General features: G+C 40.3%; 1 protein-coding gene across 2 annotated transcripts in view; it reads right to left on the reverse strand.

Moving 5' to 3' along the window:
* LOC103475860 (vasorin-like) overlaps positions 1–21,084 on the reverse strand; it is a 28,268-nt gene that overhangs the window by 5,224 nt on the left and 1,960 nt on the right. Inside the window, exon 2 of one of the 2 annotated variants that reach the window (XM_008427907.2) lies at positions 530–583. The exons of the other annotated variant lie outside the window; for it this stretch is intronic. The gene's annotated coding sequence lies outside the window, so the exon portion shown is untranslated. The remainder of the gene's footprint in view (positions 1–529; positions 584–21,084) is intronic. 2 annotated transcript variants of the gene reach the window in all.

Here is a 21,084-nt window from a genome sequence, read left to right on the forward strand (position 1 = left end):
AACTGGTTCCAACAATTGTGTCACACAGCTATTGTCTGCTATTGATTTTAAATTATTTCATTTCTTACACTTACTTTCCTACTTCTGTAAACGTTGAACATACCAGAGCCTATGCCTTTAGTAATTCAGTGTCTCCTCACGATCATTAATGCAATTATTTCCTCGGTACTTCTAACCATTGCATGTCAACTCATATTTTTCCCCTTTTCTGTTTTGATCCTATTTTCTTTTTTTTTTTGCCAATTGTTTTAATTCGCCTTCTGTGTTTATCCTGGTGTTTATTCTCGCAATTTCTGAAAAAAGCTTAATAAATAAGAACTGATCAATTGATTGCTTGATAATTACGTCTAAAATGCCAGAATTTAGACGAAAACCAAAGCATTTGTACTTTCTTGACCACCACATCATGCTGTTACTTTCACTTTCTGAATCAAACTAGCAGCTCTTTGGTTTCAGACCAGATGAGAGCTCTAAGCTGGGATGAAAATAAATCCAGATAACAAGACTTTCACTATGTGCTGTCACTTACTGTTTACGAAACATTAGAGCTGCTTGCCAGTCATTTCAGGATCCCAGAGTCCTTCTGGCACACAGCAAGTAATTTGATGACAGGAAAGGAGAGGAAATATAATTGTGTGTTTAGTATCAAAACAGGAAGAGCAAGAGGAGAAACTGGGACAGCATGTTATGAGACTTAGTGGAATATTAAAGCCAAAAAGTGTAAATGTAGAGAAATGTATAAAATTAGTGTCATGGAAAATGATGTGACATTAATAACATGATTTTAGGTCCATTTTAGCAATGACAGCCAGAGCATTTTGTCTCCAGGACTTGAGTAGAGTCACTACAAACTCTGAGATTTTTTTTGTTTGACAGCAATAGAGCGGGATTAACAAGAGTTTCGACTGACCAATTATTTCAAGGCGTTTGCTCTGTGTAAGTCAGTGAAAATTTGTGATAACAGATGCTTAAATGGAAAATATCATGTATTTTCTAGGAACACCAAGTCATTTTATAACCCAAATATAACTTTAAAAAATGTGACTTTGCAATTTAAACGCCTTGAAATTTGGCCTTTGCCTCTTTAAGAAGCTCCGGCTCTTGCCGACACGTCACAACACGTCGACAAGCCACTAACGGCCACCAGCGATTGAAGGAGTTCTCAAATATGCATGAAAGAATCAACACAACAACCTGAGTATGTTCTTGACAGTGGAACAGTTATCCATGTTGCTTTTTCTACCACACAAGCAGAATTACAGAAATAAGTTAATAATGATATTTGTCTAAATTATTGACACATGCACCAGAAACTTGCAAATCAAATCTTTTTTTTCCCCAAAGATCCCAAATTAATTGTGACAAATTTCAAATTCACAAAGAGATCACAGCAGTATAAATAATACACTTTTCATTTGCAACATAAATGAATTATGTTCTCAACAACAATAAGGAGACCAATGAACTTCTAGAACCTGCAAATCAACAAAAAGATGCACAAAACCACACGGTATAAACATACATCTCAAGGAGCTGTTTGGACACGTCCCCTGGTTCAGCAGCAGGGGACTTGGGGTCTTTCAACCCATACCCCTCAAACACATATTACTGCATATGTTTCCACGAGCACATGAATAAACTCAGTCCATTACACAGCTGGATTCTGTTAGCCACAGTTCACTGCAGCAATCGGTCACTGTGAGACAGAAGAGAGACCCACATAAACCTTCATCCTCCCCTTGTGATAAGACAGAGATAGTGGGAGAACAGAGAATGAAGTCTCCATCTGTGTTTCTCTACTATCTTTCTGTAAAGGAGCAGTGTTCTGTGTTTTCCAGGCACATAGTGCCTTTTCATAGCACAATCAACTAACTATTTTAACTTCAGTTGTTCTAAAAATGCTGTGCATGTCAAATAGGACTTAAATGAAATTTGACTTTATAATTTAACGCCTTGTAATTGGGCTTCTGTCTCTTTAAGAGAATCTTGCTCTTTCTGAAACTCCGCCTTTAGGAAGTCATCAAAACATGGCTCCTTCATTAAGCCTTTAACAACATTTTCACCAGCGTTAGACTAAGAAGTAGCTTGTATAATGAGCTCAGCAGATACACCAGCTGTTTGCTAATTGCTGCTGGCTAGTCTGAAGGAGCTGACAAGGGAAGGTTGCTCTGTGAGGCAGATGCTCGGTACATTGGAAACTGCAACTCTGGGGAGGAGCTACACCTTGAAGGCGGAGCTAGGTCCACCCAAGCGTTTTGCACAGCTGAATGGTTGCCATGGGAGATTAAGGRATTTCTCAATCATGCATGAAAGAATCAAAGTAATACTCTGCAAAGGAGTATTACTCCTTTAGGGAACAAAATTATAACATAATGTAAAGCTCAAAAAAGAAAGTTTATTTTACATAATACTGCCTCTTTAATGAAGACTCCAACTGTGTGTGGTTTGCTACAGGATACGGGACAGCTAACGGCAGATATCCTGCCAAGAACAGGGTTTTAAGCCAGCCAGCATTACAAAGATTATGAAAGTCACATCAAGCGACTAAGTGAGTGACGTCACTTTACAGCACCTTTAAATCACTAGAAGAAATCCTCAAATCAGACAATAAAGGCTTCACCAGTAAAGGAAGGCAAAAGGTGAAGAACTGAGAGCCGGAGACAAAGAAGCAAAGCTGGGATCATAAATTGTGTTAAGAGAGTTTACTGGGAGGTTACTTCATTTTCTTTCAGAATGAAACAGGGACTTGAGTTATTGGTACCAAATTTCCAAAGTGAAATATCCTGTTACCTCATGCCTGAAAAGCTTACCAGTCAAATCTGTTTCACAACTTCAATCTTCCTAAAACTCTTAGTGTGCAAGTGGTGTGTGAGGAATCAAAGTGCGAGCAGGAAACGTGTGCTGTTGCACAGGAATGTTTGAACACAGAGGTATGTGTGCGCCAAGCACACTGAACTCACAGTTGACTTACAATTCTCATATTGTAGTCGTATAGCTAAAACAGAGACAATTTATCATTTAAATGTTGGAATATTATGAAGTATGGAGTAATCCTGTGCTTCCCCTCCCCCTCCTGTTGCTGTGCACTGGCTGAAAGAAAAGGAAAATCAAGTTTCACCATGAGGCTTGACAGTTGGCAGGGATTAGCTCGTACATGATACAAGCTAATCTGTGGATTATGTGCTAACCGTCTGACCAGCATTTCCATTACAATAGATGAGTAGACAGAACCATTTAGATAATACCCGTCTTGTTTTTGATGACCTGTTAAAACACCAGGTCTTTGAAGTGCTTGTTTACAAGTGGAATGCTGTAATGCAGCTCAGACATTTAGAGGTGTTGTTGATGTATTCTTTTACAGAGACTGTGGTGTCTAGCAGAGCGGCCGTTGGTGTCTCGTCTATCAGAGTTTACTTTTGGATGGTGTTACTAAAGTTTTATGTGTTTACACTTGGATACCGGTAAAAATGCAGGAGGATCACTAAGGTGTTGCCCCTCCCCCACCTGTTTCTGTAAATTGCTGGTCCCTTGTAAGAAATTGAGTTTTTTGGAAATATTTCTGAGATGTCATGGTGTAGAACTTAAAGGAGCCCCTCCTGTCACTCTGACGAAGCTAATGCTAATGCTAATGCTTCCCCTTTCCCTGTGTTGTTAACACAGAGGCCCATTACACTTGGTTACTCTTTGAATTGGAAAAACCATCAGAACATATCGTATTTTCCAGTCTATTAGTTGCTCCGGAGTATAAAACGCATTTATTTACAAATTTGTCCATGTTGGTGACAGGGTGTGTTCAGTTAGCTGCTTTTTTACCAAACTCTCGAAAACTATCAGCTTCATCTTGAAAATCTGCTGGAAGTATTAATGTCTGTAAGTCAGGGTGGTCCAGAACGGCTCCACTCTGTCGGTGTTCTAATGCTCTCATTACATCTCATCAGATTGTTCTGCAGTACCTGGTGAAGTGTGCAGCAGAGCAGAGACGCCTGCAGTAAATTCAGGGATCAAGCAAAAAAAAACATGCCGTCACGCTGCGCTGCAATTCACAGGACGAGTCAAACTATGAATAAAACTGTGACTCCTAGTCTGGTATGCAAGTCGGAAAGTTACAAGAAAATAGCAGCAGCATAAGTTTGCTCATATCTACAGACAGCGCAAAAAACCTCTTTCATAATCAATTATTATTGATTATGTCAAATCAATCATAAATAACACTAATCAACATGGGAAAGGTAAGCAAGAAAAGACAGCATGTGAAAAAACAACATGTGTTGATCTTCATATATCAGGAAATGACTATCGCTGTGTATCGATACACAGCGATAGTGTATCGATACACTATCGCTGTGTAGTGTATAGTGCCTTGTGGCACTATGTCCACTGTGGACATAGTGCCACAAGGGACTATGACCTGTCCCTTGTGGCACTAATTAATGGCATGTTGTGTGAGACTCTTTTATCTCCTATTCTTTGACAGTAATCCTCAGCATACTTGTTCCTTCACCTGATTAATCCTGATCTAATCTGAGTTTGTTTGTGCTTCCTCCAGGCTTTTTACTGTGGGCCTCAGTCACTCTAACGCCCACACACTTCTACGCTACAACAGGCGAGTTGGGAAAAACAAAGACAGAGAAACCGAATTCACGTTAAACAGGCGGAAATGTAAGAGACGGCACCGATTCTAGACAATGACTCACAGGTACAGTTCTGTTGGAGCCAAAGGTTTGATGCCAGCCACCATCAAACTGGATTGGTGACTAATCTGTCATCATTTAACCGTGGCTCCAGCCACTGACTGGGGTTTCCTTTTGTTTAACTGTGCTTTGCTTCTGCGATGATGAAAATGCATTCAGATGCACTGCTGCTCCGTGTCACACTGCAGTGTGTGCCTCTTGGTGTTTGCGCCCAAACCTTTTCACTGCCCTGCTAATAAAGTGAATGCGGTGACAAATCCAGACTGTTAGGAGGAATGCTTGTGTTCCTGTTGCTTTATTTGTGAGGACTTGTTAGTTTTCTCACCTTACATGCGAAGAGGTAAAAGCTCCTCGGGCAAATTTAAGGCCTGCCTTCTATTGCCAGTTTGACGCTGTCTTAGATTTCGCCTTGAGAATCACAGATCCTTCATGCGGCAACGTTTTTAGGACAAATCTGATCGACGCCAGCTGCATGTTGGTGTTTCTGTCGGATGAAAATGAGCTTTCTATGACGGCTGCAGGTGTGCGTGTGTGAGTTTTCTCATTTCATCAGTCTGTCAGCAGCTGGATATAAGCATGTCACCTGCAGTTGGCTGCACACAGGTGTGCTGGCAGAAGGTAAAACCCTGTCAAACATGTCCAGCTGTCTCTAAGCCTGTTCTTGTAGCCTGGGTTGAATCTGTCTGTGTCTTAAAGGGGAACAGAATTTTTTTTAGTGACTTTTTGAGCTTCACATCATGTTATAATGTTATTCGCTTGTCAAGAACAAACCTGGAGTGTTGCCTTGATTCTTTCATGCACCTTTGATAAATTTCTTAATCTCCCATGGCAACCATTCAGCTGTTCAAAACGCGTAGGTGGACCCAGTACCGCCTTCATGGCAAAGGTGTTTCCAAGCTTCTGCCTCACAGAGCAGCCCTCTCCCTTTACTCCCCCATCCCGCTCCTTCAAACTAGCCAGCAACAATTAGCAAAGACCTGGGGGAACATCTGCTGAGTTCATTATAGGAGCTACTTCTCAGTGAAACACTGGTAGAAACATTGCTACAGAGTTGCGAAGACTTCCTGAAGGTGGAGTTTCAGAAAGAGCAGGAGATTCTTAAAGGGGTGGGTCCAATTTCAAGGCTCTAAATCAGGAATTAAAATATCTTTTAAGTCATATTTGATATATATAGCATTTTTTATCACAACTGAAGTTAACATAGTTACTTGATTGTGCTATAAAGTTGAACTATGTGGCTGGAAAACACATAATACTGCCCCTTTAATCATTGTTTTGAGAGATTATGTGAGATTTTCAGCAGAATATTTGGCAATTACATGTTAGGAGGAGTAACTGTGACAGTTAAATGCATTGAATTTCCATGTTTTTCCTTTGTGGTCACATCTCCAAAAGTTGTAATGAAAAAGAAGTAGAACAGCAAGCAGTTATCAACGGGTTCCTCACCCCACCCAGCAGGTCCAGCCCCTCCAAAGGCTTTCCTTTGTTTTCCAAAATCTAAACACCTGGCACAAATCCACCTGTTATATGCAATACATGTCAAACGTTGGGGCAACGAGCATGAGTGGATACAATAGTAGGATTGATTCCAGTTTCCTCCTGTCGTGTGTTGATGTGCCCCCTGGGTAAGACACGTCACCTCAGGATGCCTCCTGATCTGTGTTTCTATGCTGTATAAATTCAGTCCATTAAACATTTCACACATGGATCTGCATGTTTTACATTAATATATACTTCCCACATCTGAACCTTGTGTTCACATGTTACAATATAATTTTCCCGTAAAAATGTCAACGTAGTATTGAGGAATATTTTTTAAAATGTTGAACTTGGAGGAAGATTTTCCCATGTTTTCTACTTTGCTGTAAGATATCATTTTTACCTGTGAGAAACATATGGGAAAATATTTTTTCCCCATAACTATTTTTATTGATCCTCTGGGATCAGTGATGTAAGTTTTGAACTTTGAACTGAATTTGAATTTCTCATGCAGGCAAGTATTCCCACGTTTTCAAAGATGCTAGAATAAATAATTTTCACAAAGTTGTAATTATCTCATGTTTAAGTTCAACATTTGGTGGTTGATTAAGTTCACGTTATCTCTTTTTTTTCTCCATAAGTAACACGAAACATATTTCCTCTTCGCCGTTTTTGTTTTCGCTCTCTCTCTTTGATAAAAACTCTAAAAACTGTAACATGGAGTCGTTGCTCCCTGAAGCCCAGCGGTTTGTTGTTGACCCATGTGGCCTCTTTAGGTCCGTTAGTTCCTGACCTGTCATCACTTCTCCTTATAAACTATTCCCATCTGGGAAAGGCATCTCATCTGAAGACCGTTCTACGTAGCAAACCTGCTTGCTTTCATTTCTGTCCTGCTGCACATTACAGTTTTCTTCACATTCAATATATTCAGTTGTCACCACTGTGGATTCATCCGTTATGCCTCTCCATCTGTCTGTCGGTTCCGTCAGCAAGAACTGATCACTCACTGACAATCACCTGCGGGACGCTTAGCCAACAGGGGCCCCTCCATGCTTGTTTGGACCGAGTCTCAGTTTCCAAATTCTGCCTTCTGGCAAGACGGTGAATGTATTGGACTGAGGGGGGGATAAGCAGGGGGTATACGAAACATCCCCTCTGGAATGGCACAAGTCTAGGCAGGCATGTAATGCTTTTAACACTTGGACAATAACTCTGCATTCAAACAACTCAGCTTATTTCAATTAAGACGTAAGCCTCAACATTTAACTTTACTATACAAGATACTGACACCTGTAGATAGATAGACGGACAGACGGATACATAAAAAGTTGATAGAGAGAAAGAAATTGTGTGTTTTGACATTAGTAGAATATGGACAAAGACTTGAGCAGATTTGTAATGAAAGTGCAAACTTCATCTAACAGGCTGAGTATCTTATCGGCATGCAAAGTGTTACAGCACTTGGATTATACTGTCAACATTTCTCTTTGTGTGCAGATACAGTTTTGGGAGTTGGGAACCTTTACCAAGGTGTGTTGTCTTTCTGATGACAGAAGTCTGTGGCGTTTACTCAGAACTTAACCGACGACTGGGCCAAAAGAGGCGGGGCTCGCCACAATCACGGGTCCAGCCGCTGAAATCTGCAGAGTAATTTGCACTGGAAATTTACATGCATGGCAAACCTGCACCGGAAAATCAGGAACAGTCAGAGCTGTTATTCAAAATCACACGTCTCCAGATTCAATTTGTCCTGCTCAAACAAAACTTTACACCATAATGAATGCTGCGCCCGCTGCACTCTCCTAATCTCCTACGCGCGTGCAAGCGCACGCGCACGCGCACACACACACACACACACACACACACACACACACACACACACACACGCACGCACGCAAACAGTGTGTGTAGGTGTGTGTGTGCGTGTGTGTGTGTATAGAGGTCTTTACCAACCGTCCCCTGCAGCTGGAACACCTCATTAACCCAGTGTGTGGATGGATTTACCGCTGAGAGACCTCGCAAGGTCCACACACACACACACAAATATGCACATAATCATAATTGGATTACAACTGAAAAAGGAGTTTACTTTCTAAAAATATAAGTGAGAATAGCTCAGAGTAGAGCCTTACTTCTGCAGAGGGATGTTTTGTCGTGTGTGTGTGTGTGTGTGTGTGTGTGGGACGGCTGTTTACTTTGTCACTTATCTATTTGCTCTGACTCCTGACAGATCCCGTAAAGTAAACACACACACTCACACACATGCTCATTCTTGTCTCCGCTGGAAGGCAAATCAATTAGCGCAAACTGAACCACGTTGTGTTTGTTTGGTTCTGTTAAAGCCAGTGACCTTGACTGGTTCATGACCCAGAAACAAAGGCTGCATTATTCACAGCAACAGAAGGGAAAAAATAAAAAAGAATCATATTTTTAACTCTTTACGCTGCCGCTCACTGCACCGCGCCGACCCGTATGCTTTGTCGCGTTAACAAGACGAGGCCTGTTCCCTGCCGTTGTGATTCACGGCTCTGAAAAGCGACTGCAGACGCCGGAAATGTGTGTTTTGGAGGGCGACTCTGCTGGGGAGCCTTTGTGTTTCTCCCAGAGAGGGAAAAAAAAGAGCCTATTGAAGGCTGAGGAGAGTTTATCATCTGATGAGAGACGGGTGACAGGAGAAAAAAAAATCCCTTGCACAATCGCAGATGCATTTAGGCATACGCATCTTAAATTTAGATCGATGATGATGTCACAGCTTAAGAAAACACACACACACACCCACACACCCGTCAGAAGGCTTATCTCTGCTACATACCATTAATCATGACAGAAGCCAGTCACTCCCTGTTTGGCACTTAGCTTTTTATCAACTGATAAACTTATAATGGCTCTTCTTATGTAAAAAAAAAAAAAGAAAAAAAAAAGTAACTTCTTATATTTCTGAAGTAATGTTAAAGTGACCTTAATACATTTAAAGTATCTTTCACAAACACTCCCACACCACGCTCAAAAGTACAAAAGCTGACCTGTGAGTGATTTAGATGCTTCAGTTTAAAGGTCAAGTTAACATTGTCTTGCTAACTTTTTTCTTGTCTTGGGAATGTGACATTCAGCTGAAACCTATGCAAACAGTCACACACACGCGCACACACACACACACACACACACACACACACACATACATACATACATACATACATACATACATACATATATATATATATAGTCTGACAAATGCTTTTGTCAGATTTTGAAAACACCAACCTTTAAGTTGGTTTTAAGAATGCTTTTAATTAAACATTTCTGTGTCACAGAATTGTTTTTTGTATTGATATCGTTCGTTATATACTATTTTTAAATGTCATGTTTTCATTTAATTAAATATATCACTTATCAACTTAACAACAGTAATTATCAGAGAAATGTAAGTAAAAGATGTTGTGATGGTTCGTATGCCCGTTCAATTTACTGTGCTAAAGAACCAACACATAAATTGGTTCTTTATTATTATTATTACTGCATTATAATAATAATAATAATAATAATAATAATAATAATAATAATAATAATAATAATAATAATAATAATAATGACAGTTATATCAATACAGAGTCATATGCTTGCATAGTATATATATCTGTGTGTATATTTATGCTGGCAGTTGAAAGACCCTCGAGTTGCACGGTGCATCTATTGCATACACTGCCAAAAGTGTTCCTTTTCTCCTCCAAATTCAGATATTCCAGTCGTCTCCAGGTGTAAGAATGCAGCCCCAAGGCATGCAGAGCACTTTTACAAACATTAGTGAAAGAATGGGTCACTCTCCAGGACTCGGAGAATTCAAAACGTGGGACCATTAAGGGAAGCAAACAAGTGCAATAGTTCTCTGCCTTTCTGTCTGTCAGTTTTTAATGAATGGAACTCTTTATGATGCGGCATACCGAGACGTTTTAGGCAATGTTATGTTTCCAGTTTTATGTGATGAGTTCAGGAACGGTCCCATCATGTCCCAACATGAGCAGACAGACTGGCATGAAGGAGGATGATCTGAGCTGAAGAAGCTGACTGGGCTGAACAGAGTTGATACGCGTTACTGGATTGAACGTCACGTGACTTACTGTGCGCCACACATGCAGCACTGGGATGCATCAAGAGAGGAATATTGGTGGTCGAGAAAAATGACTCGAAGAATCTGAAAAAGGGACACAGTGTTTTACTTTGAATTGTCAGCATTACAACAACTAGACAACAAGGTCCAAGCGGATCACATCTCACAAGTCAGGAAAAGGTTTTAATTTAAAAAAGTCCAGAAGGTGGGATGTAGCTCAGTTACGCTAGCTTGACTTTGACGACGTTAGCATGTACATGTGCTGCGCAGTTCGGTTCAGTAAACCCTCAGCTAAGGCAACCCACATACACACTCTGTGATAGATTATCACTACAGCAGGTGTTTATATCAGCTAATCAAGTTTTCAGACAATCACTTCCTAATGATCGCCAAATAAACATCAAGCCTGAAAACATATAACTCCGATGGGCCGAACGTCCAGCTCTGTGGTTTTTACGTCCTCTTTTTGTGAGTGGGAAATGTTTTTGTGCTTTTCAGTGATTTCTGATGCACTCGAAGGTCATCTCTGCGCCTGCAGGTGAGCGTAGCTGATGTAGCTAATTGCCGATGTCCAACCCAGTAATATGTATCAAAGGTCCTGACCTCAACTACAGGAGAGACTCGCTTATCCAACATCAGTGTTTGTCCTCATATTTCTCTTTTCATTCAGGCCATGACAGAGAGAGTGAGTTAATCTGTCAGCAGAAAACAGGAAGGCTCAACTTGTAAAGTTGTTGTTTTATCCTTTTGAGCTTTTAAACTTCTGTTTATCATCAAACAAGTTGGATCCGAAAATGTTGACAGCCTTTTGGAAATAAAAAGTAAGGCTCTGTATTCTTTACTTAATACAGAGACTGGTGTTTTAGCAGTCACGCTAACCATGCTAATCGCTAATATAGAATGCTATGTTCCGCTTAAGTGGGAAACTGTTTTTTTTTTCTGTTTTGAAAAATTTATAAAATCCTGTTTTCTGACACAGTGCAACAAAGCCTACCTGGCAGGGCGCCTGTAAAAACATATATAGAAAACTGTATTCATATAGTGTTATATCATTACTGTTACAGAAAAATTTGAGTAAGCAATAGCCTGCACTAGCAGATCAAAACTCAGAAATTTGCCACAACATTCAGATCCACATGTGTCTATAAATTAGAGTTATTAAGGAGATACTTTTTTTTTTTCAGGTTCAGAGACGCTTCAGCTGTGGGACTTGCTAAATCTGCCAGCGCTGAATTTCCAGAAAATCAGAAAAACAAAGTTATTACAATTTAAAACCATTAGTCTGAGCTTAAAATAAGCAAACGGCAGCCAGTCGCCGCATGACCCCGCAGAGAACAGATCAGGCAACAGACTGACTAATGCACAATACTGAACTTTTATCACTTTTTTTTTTAACTGTCTGAGACAAAGCTTCAACCAACGCTGACTTTGATGCCAAACATGCCGTTCCATATGCTAGTGGTTAAACGCCGGGCCCCGCTGCGCTCCGTGGGGTGAAACTGGACTCCGAGGTAGAGACACGTGAAGGAATGGCGACGACACGCTCGACTGCAGACCAGGCGCTGACACACGACTACGGGAAAAAAAAATAAAATCTCGAAGGGTTGAGGTGGAGGGGCGGCTTCGGAGTGATTTTCTTGGAGTGAGGAATGGGGAGAAAACGGTGTTGTGTTTATATAGACAAGGAAGGCTGCATTCGCAGACAAACGGATAAAAAAATAATACACGAGCGCAAAAACATGAACGCAACAAGTTCATCTAACAAGAGAACCCCACATAAACTCCACAAACTGAACAGAAAAACAAGACTTTATCAGATGGGTGACGCTTTTTCTTTTTTTTTTCAAACAAACCCTGGAGCAAAACAAGTCTTTGATGAACAATGTGTAAGAGTCTCTATGTACCTGCGGTTCAGCCAGATTTCATTCACGCCAGCTTATCTGTGACTAAGCCGGCAGGTACGCCTGGAGAACCGCAAACACGACGTGAGGCATTTACACAAACACCTCATGTCCAACCGGGCAGACGCACTGCTTGCTCCAACCAATCTTTTTTTCTCTCTTTCTCTCTCTCTCTTTATTTTGCTTTTCAGACCAGTCTTGGATCTAAATTTTGCTCCTAACCTTAACTGGCTGATTTTGGCAAGGGACGAGTCCACATTGTTCCCTCCAACCAGGACGACATCTGCTACGGATTTGGATTGGAAACTGCAAACAGTCGCCATGCGTGAACACGGCTGGAACATCTTTGACGACTTGGCCTCTCTTCAAACTGCGAACATCAAGTTGTTGTTGGTTTTTCTTTTATTGAGTAAAAGGAATATTATTATCAAATTACGTCAACGTTTTGGTTCTGCATAAACTCTGGTTTGCATGCTCGCTTGTGAACCCAAGTGAAGACGTTTGGGGGTTAATTACCATCAATGCAGATGTTAACATTTTCTTTTAAGTCTTTTTGATGCTCCAATTAGCTCTCTCATTTATTTATTTTTTATTTGGAAAGGTATTTAAAAAGACATTAACCATGTTAAACTCTTTTTCTCTTTTTTATCATTACAGACATATTTATTTTCAAAGATGCTCAAATCTCAATTTGAATATCTTCAATTGATTTTATATCATTCCCTTTTTTTCCCCATTGATAGTGTTCCTAATCCTCATTTGGACTCTTGACCAATGCTTACATCAAAAAAATTCATGCTATTAGAGTCACACAAATAATGTTTTCTTACAGAGTTCTACGTATAGGTTGGGGAAGGCTAGTTTAATCTTCAAAGCTGGTATAAAGGACGCTCAAAACTAGATTTATGAATGACAGGGACAAAATACGTCATGGCTGTCAGTAAAAAAACAAAAAAACAACCAAAACCACAGTGGCGTGACGACAAAATGACCAAAACCTGAAATGTAACCTGTTGAATAGAAACATCAATATTATTATTATGTCATTTAGTTTCTGTTTGGTATTTCAATGAGTTCAATCATCATCATTATTATTATATATATATATATTTTTAAATTATGCTTCACCTTGTTTCTTGCCAGGTTATAGTGACTCATTTTTWAAAAAAATAACATTTCTGCTGTTGTTGCTCATCTGTTTTTGTTCACTGATCCACAGTGAAAAAGACAGTGTTATCAAACAGTGTCTTTTTCAGTGTTTGATAAACATGTTCACTTTGTTCACTTTTAGAAAAAAGATCTGACTCAATTCTACATTACATCATTATTAGTAGTAGTACTATTATTGTTGCATGATTATCAATCTTGTTTTTTTTATATAGCTGTTGTTTTTAACACTTTAAGAATGTTTTGGTGTGAATTTTGATGCTGTTACGCCTGAATTTCCCATTTGTGGACCAATGAAGTTGGTTTCTGTTCTATTAACCAATCTTTGGTCCGACCCAAGATCCACGTATTTTTCCAGGCAGATCTGAACTCCACAAGAGTCGATATGTAGAGCAAACTACGATCAGAAATCTCATCCCAGTCACTTTGAAAAATGGCAGCAGTTACGTTTTAACGAGCAGGAAGTTCTGAACCAGCGATCAACCCGGTCAAGACCCAATGCAGATCCTCTGAGTTTATTTTCCACAGTTGATTGGGGCTGGAAAATTGCTTCGTTAATCTGCACTGCATCAATTTGTCCAATGCGTCTCATCTGTCATTCTGGGAGCAGCCTTGTGTGTTTTGGCCCCATCAGAGCCACGGAGCAATGTTTCTGCAGCTGACCGACCCGCTGACTGCTTGGTTTGGACCTGCGCTGGTCTGTCTGTGCTTATGGAGAGTCTCGCATTAGCCAAGAGCAGTTACAGTGTCCTGATGCAGCACACATGACAGGAAGAAACCAACCAATCAAGCTCTTCTCATTGGGAAACAGAAATTGGCAGGTATATGAATAAAAAAAATAAAAAAAATTGGCTTCGATAAGACAGCTTTAGTTTTGCCTGTGGCAATGTTCAAAACTTGATTTAGATTTCAAGTGAGATCAATGGAAATAACCTTTGGCACAAAAAATGAGTGGGATGAAGTTATTGGTGTGGGAAGAACAGGTTTACAAGACCAAAGAGATACAATCGCTTAGAGTGGCAACGAGGTGAAAATTTCTACTTTTGAAGTCATCTAGGCAGATAAAACCTGGTGCTTACATGCTATACCAAACATGAATGTGGAGCTGTGAGCTCGTCTCCTTCTGTTTCGCAGATGTTCAATCAAGTCAACAGGAATTGCATTGATTTTCTATCAAGAAGCAGAAACGGATGACTGGTCTCGAGCCATTATTTGTGTTATTTTGCAATGCAGATATAATTTATACCAAGCCAGGGTCCCAAACAAACAGGTCAAACTAACATGCATGTGCAAGACTTGTACAGTGAGTTGTAATTTTTCTGAAATATTAATTATAATTTCATGTGCCATAATGTGGAGCAGATGTCTTACTTTTGTATTTTTAAATGTTGTTTTAAAGGGGCAGTATCATATAATGTAACGTTACTCCTTCATCAAAGCATACTTGCAGCCTTGATTCCTTCTTGCATGTCTGAGAAATACTTTAATCTCCCATGGCAACCATTCAGCTGCCATGTAAAAACGCCTGCATGGACCTAGCCCCGCCTTCGAGGATGAAGCTCCTCCTCCGAGCTGCGGTTTCCAAAACGTCGCTCGCAGAGCAACCCCTCCTCTCTTTAACTTCCCCAATCAAACTCCTTCAAACTAACCAGCAGCAAATAGCAAGCACCCGCTGAGCTCATTATAGGAGCTACTTCTCAGTGGTAATGTAAAGGTACAGATGTTGTTAAAGGGTTAACAGAGGAGCCATGTTGTGATGACTTCATAAAAGTGGAGTTTCAGCAAGAGAAGGAGTTTTTAAAGAGACAGAGAAGTAAAATTTTATCTAAGTCATATTTTATTAAAGGGACTTTAAGCCGTATGAATGGTATGACAGAAATGAGAGGTAACAGGTCCATATCTAAACTTGATATTGCATTTACTGCATTCATTTCATGTAAACTTCTAGATAGCTCAATTTCAATTTCGCAAAAGCATCTAGGACATTTGTAACGTTCTGCACTTCACACTCCATCCTGAAGACGTTTGACTTGCAAGTTCATGTTTTCCACTGTCAACACTTGAACTGTTTCATTCTGTTCTGAACTCTATTGTCCTTTAAAAGCTGCTGTTGTCCAGCTTTTGATCCACGTGACGGCCCTCTGAAGTGGCATTTGGTTCTCATCTGTGAACAAGACGTTCAAATTAAAAGCGCCACAGACATGCCCGCCACCGCAGCTCTCTGCGCTGGTCTCAGACAGAACAATGGTTTCTCAAGCCCGGTCAGATTGAAGCGATGTGTTCAACACCACACATGTAGAGAGAGCAGTAATTAAAAGTTGTGTACCATTTTTTTCTTTTCGTTTCTTCGTTTATTACACACAACTGCTTGTAAGCACGGACTTCAAATGTTTTCTTCTTTCTCGGATTTTGCTGAACAAAGATTTTCGGTCTGCAAATGCTGCATTCGGTAGGAATGATGAGAAAATAATCACAGTTTTGTTGGCACGAAGCGGAGTGTTTGCATTCAGAAAGTGTCATGCAAAAGTACTCTGGCCTTAAAATGTTTCTTTTTTCTTTTCTTTTTTTTATGGCTCTTACCGCAAGCTTCAAAGTATCGTGTCGCGATTTAATTTGATTGACCACTGCAAAGTGCAGTTCTGATGTAGATGGAGAATGTTATTTGTTTTTTTTTTATTTTCTAAAGTGAACATTTAATTTGCAAATGGCAAACAACTTACAGCTCCAGGAAAACTATTTGTCCGCCCTCATCAGTGGCTATGCTAATTAGCCTTAGCGTTCATGACTCTCGGTGCTATAAGCTGTAATGTAGCAGAGCGCAAAGAAGAGGGTGAGAGTGGCGCATACACAAGAATGACTGACAGCGCTCGGACCCTCCTCCTGGCTCTGATTGGTTCTTTCTGACTAAGCAGTTTATTTCTGCGTTAGCACATGAAGAAGCCAGAAGAGCTGAATTTGTTTTTGTCAGATTGTCTCATACCATACCGCTGACATAATGATAATTTTAACTGATATGTAAAAAACATATATATTTATAATAAAAGTTACATGACGTAGCATTAAATCCTATACTGGTTTCAGATTTTAACATTTTTAACATTACAATTGTAGGTGCTTTTACCATGTCTTGGCTGTTTCTTGCTCCGTGACCTGCAGGTTTTTGCTTTGATCTGTTTATCTTCCTGCCATGCCCACATGTTGAGTTTCCAGCCAAATCTAAACACGTCAAATCCCTTAAAAACGCAAAGTTTCTGCTACGTAGGCAGATGGGACGCGTATTTGTTTTCGTCATTCAATGGTAAGTTTGACTGATTGTAAACTTCTTCTGTATCTGCGTTTCTTCGGCTTCACCGGAATCTCTGCGGGTCGACTCGTTCGCCCTTCGACCTCCGACCTTTTAATCCACAACCAGCTGCAGCGAGGCCTCAGAGGAGGACTAAGTGATTCTGCTTGTGAGAGTTTGAGTGTGGAAATGGAATGAGAAAACATGAGCACATTCTTCTCTTTGTGAAAAATCAAATGGTTTAGTTAAATAACGAACTGCACAGCGTTTCAACACAACAGGACTGAGTATAATCATTAATATCTCTTAAACTTAGATAATTTAAAAAAACATACCTGAAATGACTGGAATTAGTTCAGCACAATTCTGTCACACTGTGATGCAGATGATTCTACAGCTGAGTTAATATTCTTGTTGTAACAGATCTTGTCAGTCTCTCTAAGTAAAATGTGTCTAATTTCACTTGCAAAATTACCCTTACTCCTTAAACTTCACTTTTTAAGTTTTAGCCATTGATTTTAATGTTTTCATTTGGATAAATTAACTCAAAGGAAAATGTTTTTATTTATTTTATTTTATTTTTTTTACAAATTTAAATCTTAAAACGTTTGCTCAGTATGATTCAACATACATTCAGAAATCAACCTTGTAGTAAACACAACTTAATGACGCACATTCGCACGATTCTTCACTCAATAACTAAAAACTCTGTCAAATTGCATCTGAAGTTGGTTTGGTCAGAAAACACCAAAGGCAATCAGAGTTTAAATAGCATGGGTTAGATCAAGGCGTTAGAATTAGCATAGCCAAAGTCCAGGTCTAAATCCATTTGAGAATTTGTAGCAAGACTTGAAAATTCATGTTCACAGACACTCTGGATCCAATCTGACAGTGCTTGGGTGATGTTCTAAAGAAGAATGAGCAAAAACGTCAATGTCTAGGTGTAAATTACTGCTTGAGACACACCTCAAAAGACATGGAATGCCACTAGAGCAACAGGTGGCCTGAATATTTGAAACCATGTCTCCTGTTGTTTCCAGGCTGTGATTATGTGAATAGTTTTGCAATGCACTGGATTCTGCCATATAACAGGGTCCTTGTAAAATCGTTTTCATACCTGAGGCCTCTGTGTCTCATTAACATATAACACTTCCTGACAACAAGAAAGTCCAAAAGATCCACATCTGTCTCAGTGTGCCTGTCAGACGTTTCCAGCAATGCAGGTTATCTTTTGTCACACTGCATCTCACCTTACCCGTCGGGTCTTTTGGGGTTTGTAAGAATGTCACAGGTTCAGACCTCTGCCTTCCAAAGTGCTTTGTCAAGGCCCGGCAGCCCCAAGGGAGCTGTCTATTTACAAACTGAATGGGAGTGTGTGCATGTGTGTGTGTGATTATGCGCTAAAGGGTGCTTCGAAGGACCCAGCCTATTGAATCAGGATGAAAGGGTGCATGTGCATACCACCAAACTATCTGCCTCCAGGACAAAAGCATAGGGCTAAGGAGAGGTGGGGCAGGGGGATTCTTCCTGTAATCTGTCACACCTCCACCGTCCCAGAACCATACGCCCTCAAGAAGTGTTGCTCCTCTTTACAGACTTGAGGGTGCTGTGTTTTCTTTAGCACATAGAAGGATAAATGGCCAGCTCCGATTAATGCTGAATGAACAACTTCTTCTCCTAACCCTCCCGCGGTCTTAAGAGACGGGGTCATTTAGACCCCACAGGTTTTTTCATTTGTGCGGCGGGGTCTCACTGACCCTGCATGCACTTTTACAAGTATTTCTGTGTGTGTGTGGTTTCGGAAACTGACCTTCTGACGGGACAACACCCCTGCTTTCTGACCATCACATTTGCCACTCACAATCAACTTATTATGTTACCTTAAGTTGCTGTAAAAAAGCTGTATAAATCAAATGTAACTTAAAATAAATGTGACTTTTTCATGCCTTGAAACTGACCTCTGTCTCTTTAAGAAGCTCCTTCAACAATGCTCTCAATGCTAAAAGATTAGTAACCATTCTTAGTAGCACTAGTTCATTGCTGCTGCCACTAGTCTGAGGAGTTGAGCGGTGAAACGCCATTTACGTACTCTCAAAATGGCTGCCATTGGAGATTGAAGGATTCCTAAGACATGCATGAATGAATCAACTCAACACTCCAGGTATGCTTTGATGAGCGAATAACATTATAACAAGCCTAAATAAAACACCTTGCTATAAACTTCAAACAAAGTTAAAAAACAATTTATGTTGGATATTTTCATCCCTATGATTCATTAAATGGCATTGTCTAGAAAAGACGCCAAGGTAATCTCACCACAGATTGGAAGCATCTTCCCGCCTGGTCCAAATGTTACGAGGTGTTTCTGACTCACGCTCCTGGTCCTCCATGTTTACATAAGATGCCAGGAGGATAACTTGGAGGAAGGTACGTAAGGACACTCTTCGTGGGTTAGTAAAGGAGTAACAACCACCTAAACCGTGTCTGCAGCGGCAAGGAGGCAGGGCGTGTGTTCAGACATGGCAGAGGTTCCAACCCAGTGAGCATGTAAAGCCTCAAAAATTGGAAGTCTGAAATGCCTTTGGTGTCAGAGAAGCTTGCAAAGATGTAATGTGAGACATTTCAGGATGCTGAAAATGGACACAAAACTGGCTTACATCCTTGATCATTTAAGACACGCTCTACTAGAGAAAACTGATGTTAGAATAGGATTTAGTTGAAACAACAGTCAGCTGAGGACACTGGGCAGCATCAGCACTGCTGCTGTCCACTAAGGCACATGGGTAAAAAAAAAACAACTCAAATGTTCTTTTCAATCCTTGAAAATTATAAATTGTAAAGCTGGAGATACTAGTCAATCTTTAGGTTAAGCAGCCCTGCATGAAGGGCAAATTAGAACTAGATCTTGAGTGAGTACAGAGGGTTACATAATTGCTGCAGGTCCGCTCAATCTGGCTGATCAAGGTGGGGCGGATTACTCCAGGAACTGGGATAAAACACAAAATGTGTAACACATTTCATTGTAACCAGATCTTTGATTCATTCTGCTCCACTTAAAGGGACATAATTGTGTATTTTCCAGGCATATAGTGCCATTTTATAGTGTTCCTTCAGTTATAAAAATGCTGTATATATAAAACACAACTGAAAAGAAATTTGAAACATTGTAATTTAATGCCTTGAAATTATCCCTCTGTTTCTTTAAGAAACGCCTGTACTTTCTGAAACTTCACCTTCAGGAACAAGGTGGCTCCTCTGTTAACCCTTTAATTTTATTCTTAGCAGAGTTGAACTGAGAAGCAGCTCCTATAATGACCCCAGCTGGTGTTCAGTTCCACCAGGCATTTGCTAATTGCTGCTGGCTAGTCTGAAGGAGTTGAGTGGATGAGTTTAGGGAAGAGCTGCTCTGTGAGGCTGAAGCTCGGAAACTTGTAAACTGCAGCTCAAAAAAGTTGATTTTGTATAATGCTGCCCTTTTAAAGAATAAATAGGGGTAAGAAACTTAACCAGGACATGAGAGCGATGAGTTGAATTACATTTTCCTAATCAAAGTTTAGGGAAAATTTTAATAAAACCTGAAAGCCAAAAAACACTTTACACAAAAGATGTAATGGAAACATAAATTACAACATGTAAACGGAGGCCAAATTTGAGTTACAGGCATCAGAAAAACAACATCACCCGCATTAGTCACTGATGTTATTTCCTACTGAGAAAAAAATGGTACAGTGACCGAAACCTGACCTGAACCGAGGAGCCAGCTTGTGTGTATCAGTGTGTGTTGAGCACCACAGGGCACACTTAAGCTTACAAAGAGAAGGGATTTTTCTTTTGTTAATGTGACTGATAGCAAATAAAATCTTACACACACACACACAAATACACGCACACCTACACACGCATACACAATTCAGCGCAGAGCCCCATCTTCTTCACCTTGTACCTCTTTAACTTCCCTCGTGGGGTTATTAACTCCCTGATTGGCGAGCTTCCCTTTCGGTTCCGTCCTGTTTAGTCGTCATGGCAGCATGACCAGAACACTTATTAGCTGACCCCGTGGGATTAGCCCAACTTTGAAAACCTGGAGGTTGAGGGCTGGGAGGGTGGGTTAAGCCTTCACCTCGAGCTGCTCGCCACCGCATCTCACAAAAACATTAATTAAATTGCTGAGACACCAAGGCAGGAATGTTTGCTCTGCTCTCTGCCTCTACCTTTGTCTCCACCTTTCTTTGCTTTTCCCATCCTTGTGCTCCACTTTAGGCCTTCTTTCAGGGCCTCGGACTCCTCACACCTCAGAGAATGAGGGCGACAAGTGGTGATTTAGCGTAAAAGCTGCAGCCTGAGATGAAAATAAGGCTGTGGAGTCTGATTAAACGCACAATTCAACCATACACCCTATACATCATAATGAAGTGTAGATCTACAAGCCTATAAACAAAGGTAAAAAATGTATTTTAC

Source organism: Poecilia reticulata, linkage group LG1 (genome assembly GCF_000633615.1).
Source record: "Poecilia reticulata strain Guanapo linkage group LG1, Guppy_female_1.0+MT, whole genome shotgun sequence".
Lineage (NCBI taxonomy): Eukaryota > Metazoa > Chordata > Actinopteri > Cyprinodontiformes > Poeciliidae > Poecilia > Poecilia reticulata.